Source organism: Ambystoma mexicanum, chromosome 5p, assembly GCF_040938575.1.
Source record: "Ambystoma mexicanum isolate Mex_15411 chromosome 5p, UKY_AmexF1_1, whole genome shotgun sequence".
NCBI classification, from domain to species: Eukaryota; Metazoa; Chordata; class Amphibia; order Caudata; family Ambystomatidae; genus Ambystoma; species Ambystoma mexicanum.
The window spans coordinates 884,066,550-884,074,049 of NC_090930.1; the positions used below are offsets into that span (position 1 = coordinate 884,066,550).

At 52.5% G+C, this 7,500-nt stretch overlaps 1 protein-coding gene and 1 non-coding gene across 2 annotated transcripts in view; one reads left to right on the forward strand and one right to left on the reverse strand.

Moving 5' to 3' along the window:
• LOC138481266 (fibrous sheath-interacting protein 2-like) overlaps positions 1 to 7,500 on the forward strand; it is a 2,966,522-nt gene that overhangs the window by 817,029 nt on the left and 2,141,993 nt on the right. The gene's annotated exons all lie outside the window — the stretch shown is intronic.
• On the reverse strand, positions 385 to 538 carry LOC138481897 (5.8S ribosomal RNA). The gene has a single exon (XR_011274487.1). It is a non-coding gene; the product is annotated as a 5.8S ribosomal RNA (ribosomal RNA).

A 7,500-nucleotide genomic window follows, 5' to 3' on the forward strand; every position in this document is an offset into this window, starting at 1 on the left:
CCGGGGCCACGCAGGGGGGGTTAGCCCCTGGCACAGCCCCACGCCTTCAAGCAGCGGCCGATTGTGCGCTTTCCCGATCCGCTGAGGCCGAGGACCCGCCTGGTCGCGAGGCCCGCGCTCCGGGGCCGTTCCGCGCCGGGAGCCGTGGGACACCACAGACAGCCACACGCGGCACGGCACGGTGCCCTGGGGCAGGGGCGGAGGCGCGCCAGGCTTTTTCAAGGCCCGCCGCCGCCCGCCGCCGGGGCCCGCGCGGCCGGGTCCAGAGGGATCCCGCGCCGGTGCTGATCAGGGTCTGACCTTAGGGGGACGAAGGGAACGGGGTCCCTGCGACAGCCCCAGCCGCACCCCGGGGAGGGGACCACACGGCGATTGACATTCAAGCGACCCTCAGACAGGCGTAGCCCCAGGAGGAACTCGGGGCCGCAAGGTGCGTTCGAAGTGTCGATGATCAATGTGTCCTGCAATTCACACTAATTCTCGCAGCTAGCTGCGTTCTTCATCGACGCGCGAGCCGAGTGATCCACCGCCAAGAGTCACAGGCAACTTTTTGTTTGGTTCCAGACGTCAGCCCGAACCTGCTGGTGCAGGTTCGGGCTGACGCGGGCGAGACACAGCCCGGCGCCCTGTCTAGCTGCCCCACTTGGGAGTCGGCCGAGACCATCGGGGGTTTTAAGAGAAAACAAAAAAAACCATCCAGGCGCTCAGCCTGGGAAGCCTGCGCGGCGGCAGGGCTTCCCACGGCGATGGAGGCAGGCCGCTCCGCCGCCGGCCCACCCGGCCCGATTACCGCCCAGCCTACCCCCGGCCCGACCCCCTTCACCGCGTCCCTTGCGGGGAGCCGGACGGAGAGGCGGGCCAGAGTCGGCACGGGCAGGGGGGTTGGGTGGGACCGCTAGAGTCTTCAAACCGTAGCCCGGCCGCACGGGGCCGGGCTCCAGGTACCTGGTCGAGAGGGAAGGTCGCCCGCTGCGCCGGCGGGCCTGGCCATCGCTCGCCCACGCGGACGGCCGGAACCTCGACGCCCGCCCGTCGTGTACGCCCGGCTGCGCCATGGCTCAGGGCTCGCCCGGCGTGCCAGGCCCCTGTCCGCCCTGGGGAGGCGTCCCTCGAGAATGGCCGGGCTTCCCTCGGCTCCCGGCTGCTCTCACTCGGGGGCTTCCCTGCCGACCGGGGTGCGCCCACTCCGACGCCCGGCCCGCTGGCGGGTCGAGGTGGAGGAGCGCGCCCCCGCCTGGCGCGGCTGCTCAGGGGCCGGCTCGGTGAGGGGAGATGCGAGGGGGGGCCCGCTCGGGGCGGGCCTCCATTTTCCCCTCCGGTCGGCTGGGGACGTCCCCGTCCGTCTGCTGGGTCGCGGACCCCCCTCTGGCGGAAGGGGGTCCCGCTCCCCGGGCTGTGGGTCGTGCGCGTCTGGGACGCAACTGAGGTCGGGCCCGCGGCTCTCCCTCCGGCTGCTCCGCCGTTAATGATCCTTCCGCAGGTTCACCTACGGAAACCTTGTTACGACCTTTACTTCCTCTAGATAGTCAAGTTTGATCGTCTTCTCGGCGCTCCGCCAGGTCCGTTGCCGACCCCGGCGGAGCCGATCCGACGACCTCACTAAACCATCCATTCGGTAGTAGCGACGGGCGGTGTCATGATCTCTGCTTCCAAAAGGTCAGGGTTTTCCCAACTCCCTTGGAAGCAGATCCATAACCCAGGTTCCGAGTGCCAACCAGTCCCAATTGGGACCTTTTGGACCCAGTCCTGGCGCCAGTGGCACCAGGCTCATAAATATGCCCAGTCCCAGCGCTGGAAGCGCCGGGCTCATAATGCTTGGGTGGACTTACCTTCAGCAGACCATGCTGCTTACTTGCCTGCCAGTTGAGCCTCTGATCCTCTTCTGTTTGGAACTACTTTTCCTGTTGGGTGGGGCTGGAGCCACTCCCTAGATTCAGAACACTGGAACTCTTCTGGAAGGCAGGAACTCTTTTCTTACCAGGAACTCTTTTCTTACTTAGGCGTGGCTGTGGAAGGAGACACCTAAGCACTACAGGAGGCTATTTAAACCACACCCGGTGGATGAATCTTGCTTTGCGTTATTCTGCAACCTCTGCAGCAGAACGCTCATCGTGTCTTCTGCATCCGGTCCTGGGCCTAAGGAAAAAGGCTTACCATCCTGAATCCAGTCTTCAGCAACACCTATAAAGACAAGAAAGAACAGGTTAGCATTCCGGCATCTGAAAGGCAAAGGCTTACCATCCTGAATCCAGTCTTCAGCAACACCTATAAAGACAAGAAAGAACAGGTTAGCATTCCGGCATCTGAAAGGCAAAGGCTTACCTATTCTTCGTGCGCTCCGGAGGTCTTCACACTGCATTCCGGCATCTGGAAGACAAAAGTTTACCAACTCTTCGCACGCTCCGGAGGCCTTCGGCGCTGCATCCCGCATCTGAAAGACAAAACAAGGTGCGTTTAAAGACATTGGGGAACTTTAATACTCACGTGCCATTACTCCTTTCCACATCTAATCCAGTGGGTATTCCGGCACCCTGCAGCCGCTCCGAACTCGTACCTGCAAAATAAAAAGACAGTTAGAGCGCATAGTGAAGCAGGCAACAAGCGCTTACTTACGTGCTTCCAGGCGCTTCTATTCATCACACGGGCTCCATCTTCAACTCACTTCAGCCCGTCATCCGCCATCGCCGGAACCCTGCAAAACAAGAGACATCATTACTAAAGACTTTAAAGACATTTGAATGACTCGAAACTTACCGTTCGTGCAGTAAACGACGGACAGCAGTCCTCTGAAGTCAAGAGGCCTGCGCTACCTATCCAGTGAAGAAACTGGTTACAGCACCCTGCCCCGAGGCAGATGGAGAGCTCGGCATTCACTTACCTAAGGTGAGAGCGTTAACCTTTGGGGGTCTACAGGAGATGAGAAGAGGAAAGAGATAGGGACACCCCAATAACCCCAGTTCATTAACCCCATATTTTCTATCTGCAGACATCTTACTCTACACGTCAGGCATACAGTGCACAGAGGTCCAGCCCAAAGAGCCAACCGGGTGCTACACATCACCTTTGAAGATACGGTAGTCGCCCAGTCAAGACCGGCGCCTCTGCGAGAATCAGGTGAGCGTTATAGAACGCAAAGCCTACCGCAACACTCTCGCCCAGGCGCTATGGAAACCTCGGATACTGACCCCCTAGCCCGGTTACTTGGGGAACTAAGGGCAGAAGTGCATGCAGCTCGTCAGGAAACGAATGCTCTAAGAAGGGAACTAATTATTTCCAAGGAGAGAACAGACAATCTTGCTAGACAAGTGCTACAGTCACAAGCCGGACAGACCCCGTTACCCGCATCAGGGGCAAATCTTCCTTCAACATCCTCTATGAATCCAGTGCAGATCAACCTACCTGGGAATGTACCTCTGGCTCCGCCCGAACGATTTTCTGGTGACCCAAAGAGGTTTGCAGTATTTATCAATCAGTGCCGGTTGCACTTCTTATGCCGGCCAGCAGCCTTTCCAACTGATCAAGCAAAAGTAGCTTTTGTACTTTCGTACCTTAGTGGCAATGCGGCAGACTGGTCGATCCCTCTAGTTAATCAAGATGATCCGGTTCTCCATGATTTTCAAGCCTTTCAGCTTAGTATGGAAAAACTGTTCGCAAGACATTCACAGGGGCAGGTCTTGGACAATGAGCTTCTTTCGTTGCGACAGGGTAATCAAGACCTTTTGGCTTATATTGCATCTTTCAATAGACTAATAGTGGAAACTCAATGGCCTGAGGACAAAAGGATTACGCTGTTTTATAGAGGTCTACGTGGAGAGCTCAAAGACGTTTTAGCCCAAGTAGTGAATCCCCCACAAGACTGTTCGGATTATATAGACTTGGTCGTTCAAATAGATCACAGGCTGCAGAACAGGAAGGCCGATCGTTCCAAGTTTGATGCTCGAGTATTTTCCAAACCGCCAACTCCTTCCAAAGGAGTAGACTCCGGGGAACCCATGCAAATAGGGGGTCTGAAAGGTCCTCTAACACAAAGGGAGCGGGAAAGGAGGAAACAGTTGCAATTATGCCTATATTGCGGAAACTCAGGGCACTTTCTTCGAGACTGTCCGGTGAAACCTGCCAAGAAGGCAGTAGGAGCTGCAGTTACCAAAGTTACAAACTCTGAGCAGGGAAACGACCTCGCCCGACAAGAATAGAGGTCCTCTTGCCGAGCGTGAAAACCAGTTCCGTGACCTCGCATTTCGTGATACCTATGGTCCTCATTAGCCCTGATAATCCGGATCGATTACATGAAATTGAAGCTTACGTCGACAGCGGTGCCATCGGCAATTATGTGGATCATGAAATGGTTTTGAGGATGAATCTAACTCTTTGTCCCAAGGCTGTAAAGGACGTCATTACTACGGTGGATGGTACGGAGATAGCCTCCGGGCCAGTAACGCATACCACTCAAGAGGTGATGCTAGTAAGTCAAGATGGACACCATGAGAAGATCGTGTTCGATGTGATCAAGGCCCCTCAGTTTCAGATTATTCTAGGAATACCTTGGTTAGAGAAACACAATCCTCTGATCGATTGGCAAGCAAGAACGGTCCAGTTTCCAGAATGTGTCTCTACTTGTCACCCTCCACCTGGTGTTGCACTGGCCGCAATTTCTTCAGAGACTCCCCAGTTACCTCCCGAATACCTAGAATACCAAGATGTTTTCCGGAAGGATCAGGCTAACTCTCTACCTCCTCATAGGTCTTATGACTGCCAGATAGACCTGATACCTGGATCTACTCCTCCTTGTAGTAGAATTTATGCCCTCACCGAGCCTGAGAACCTTCACCTTCGACAATACCTGGATCAATACCTGGCAAATGGGTTTATTCGTCCTTCCAAGTCCCCTGCTTCTTCAGCTTTGTTCTTCGTTCCAAAAAAGGAAGGAGACCTTAGAACTTGTATCGATTATCGCTCCCTGAACCAGATCACCGTTAAGAATAGATATCCGTTACCTTTGATCCCTGAACTCCTGGACCAAGTCAGAAAAGCATGCATATATACAAAGCTGGATCTTAGAGGAGCTTACCACTTGGTACGAGTAAAAGAGGGCGATCAATGGAAGACGGCCTTCCGCACCAAGTATGGGCTATTTGAATATCAGGTCATGCCATTCGGACTTTGCAATGCCCCGGCCGCCTTTCAATATTTTATGAACAATGTCCTCAGAGAGCTCATAGATGTATGTGTTGTTGTTTACATTGACGACATCCTCGTTTATTCTTCATCGGAATCTGAACATCGGAAACACGTGAAAATGGTCCTCGAAAGATTGCGTCAACACAAACTTTTCGCTAAGTTGGAAAAATGTGTTTTCAACGTGACTGAAGTTGAATTCTTGGGATTCATATTATCACCTGGCGGAGTGCGTATGGATTCAAAGAAGGTCGATGCAGTTCTCAAATGGCCATCACCATCCTCCGTAAAAGGTGTGCAAAGCATGTTAGGCTTCGCTAACTTTTACCGCAGGTTTATCCCCGAATTCTCTCGAATAGTCCAGCCCATCACTGCCTTGTTAAAGAAAAACAAACGTTTTGAATGGTCTACCGAGGCGGAACAAGCTTTCCAGGATTTGAAGACTAAATTTATCTCTGCACCAATCTTAAAACACCCTCGCCCCGAACTCCCCTACATCGTGGAAACTGATGCTTCAAGCCTTGCCATGGGGGCAGTTCTATCACAAAAGGACCCGGTAACCAATCAGTTGCATCCCGTGGCATTTTGGTCCCGCAAATTCTCGCCTCCTGAAATCAATTACACGATTACTGACAAGGAACTTCTGGCTATCAAGTCTGCCTTTAAGGCTTGGCGGCATTATCTGCTGGGGGCCCGACACACCGTTACTGTGATTACGGATCACCGAAACCTGCAATATTTGAAGACCGCAAAAGCCCAATCCTCTAGACAACTCCGTTGGGCATAATTCTTTGCCGAGTTTGACTTCATAATTACCTATCGACCTGGTACAAAGAACGGTAAAGCCGATGCCCTTTCTCGGATGGGAGTGGAAGAACACTTGGTCAACCCTAAACCTGTACCAATCATTCCCGAACAAAGAATTCTGGGTGTAATCGCCACAGAATCCATAGAGGAAGTTAAGGATAAAGCCAGGCAACTTGTAACTCCAGCAGGCATACAGAATTGGCATCTGCAGGGAAAGGACTTTGCAGTAAAGGACAACTTATTGTATTTCCAAGAACGATTATACCTACCCAGCACAGATTTACAGAAAAAAGTAATCTCTTGTTATCACGACTCTTTAATGGAAGGTCATCCCGGTATAGCCAAGACCTCAGAAAAGATCAAGCGCTACTTCTGGTGGCCGTCTTGGAAAAAAGATATCAGAGACTTTATAATGTCCTGTGGAGTATGCGCCCAAAACAAGAGTCAAAAGGAAAGACCAGCAGGCCTCTTACGCCCTATTGACATCCCACCTCGCCCTTGGCATACGCTTTCTATGGACTTCATCACCGATCTACCTCCATGCTCCGGATACAATACGATTCTAGTAATCGTGGACTTATTCTCCAAGATGGCGCATTTCATTCCGCTCAAAGGCTTGCCAACAGCAGCAACTCTGGCCCGAGAATTTCTCGAAAACATCGTCCGACTGCACGGTTTTCCTTCGGTTCTAATTTCGGATCGAGGTAGTCAATTTATTTCTCATTTTTGGCGAAGTTGCTGTCGGTCGGCTCAAATTGATGTGAGACTATCGACCAGTCACCACCCTCAGACCGACGGACAAACCGAGAGGACCAATCAAACTCTGGAACAGTATTTACGCTGCATGCTGCAACAAACTGAAAAAACTTGGAAAGATATCCTTTGGATAGCCGAGTATGCCTACAATAACTCTGTCCATTCGGGAACTGGGAAAACCCCGTTTTTTCTTTTGTACGGCAGTCACCCTCGAACCTCGGAGTTGGATCCCCTCCAAGATCTTGAAACACCAGCAGTAGACTACCTGCATTCTACAATCACCCAAGCCTTTAAGGAAGCTGTTTCTCACCTTCAAAGGGCTAAAGAACAATACAAGAAAGGAGCAGATCAACATCGGAAGGAAGCCCCTCACTATCAAGTAGGGGATCAAGTCTGGTTATCCACCAAATATCTATCTCTAAAAGGGCCACGCACATTCAACCCAAGATAGCTTGGTCCCTATTCCATCACTACCATAGTAAACCCAGTAGCGGTCAAGTTGGACTTGCCCCCGCACATGAAGATACATCCGGTCTTCTACGTCTCTCTATTAAAACCCGTGCAACCTCAAACCCGACTAACCAAATCTCCAAAACCTATCCTAGTGGATGGAGAACTCGAGTTTGAAGTCAAAAGCATTCTGGACTCCAAGATCTCCAAATCTAAACTATTCTACCTAATTGACTGGAAAGGCTACGGCCCCCAAGAGAGATCCTGGGAACCTGCTGAATATGTCCACGCTCCTCGCCTAATCAAAAGATT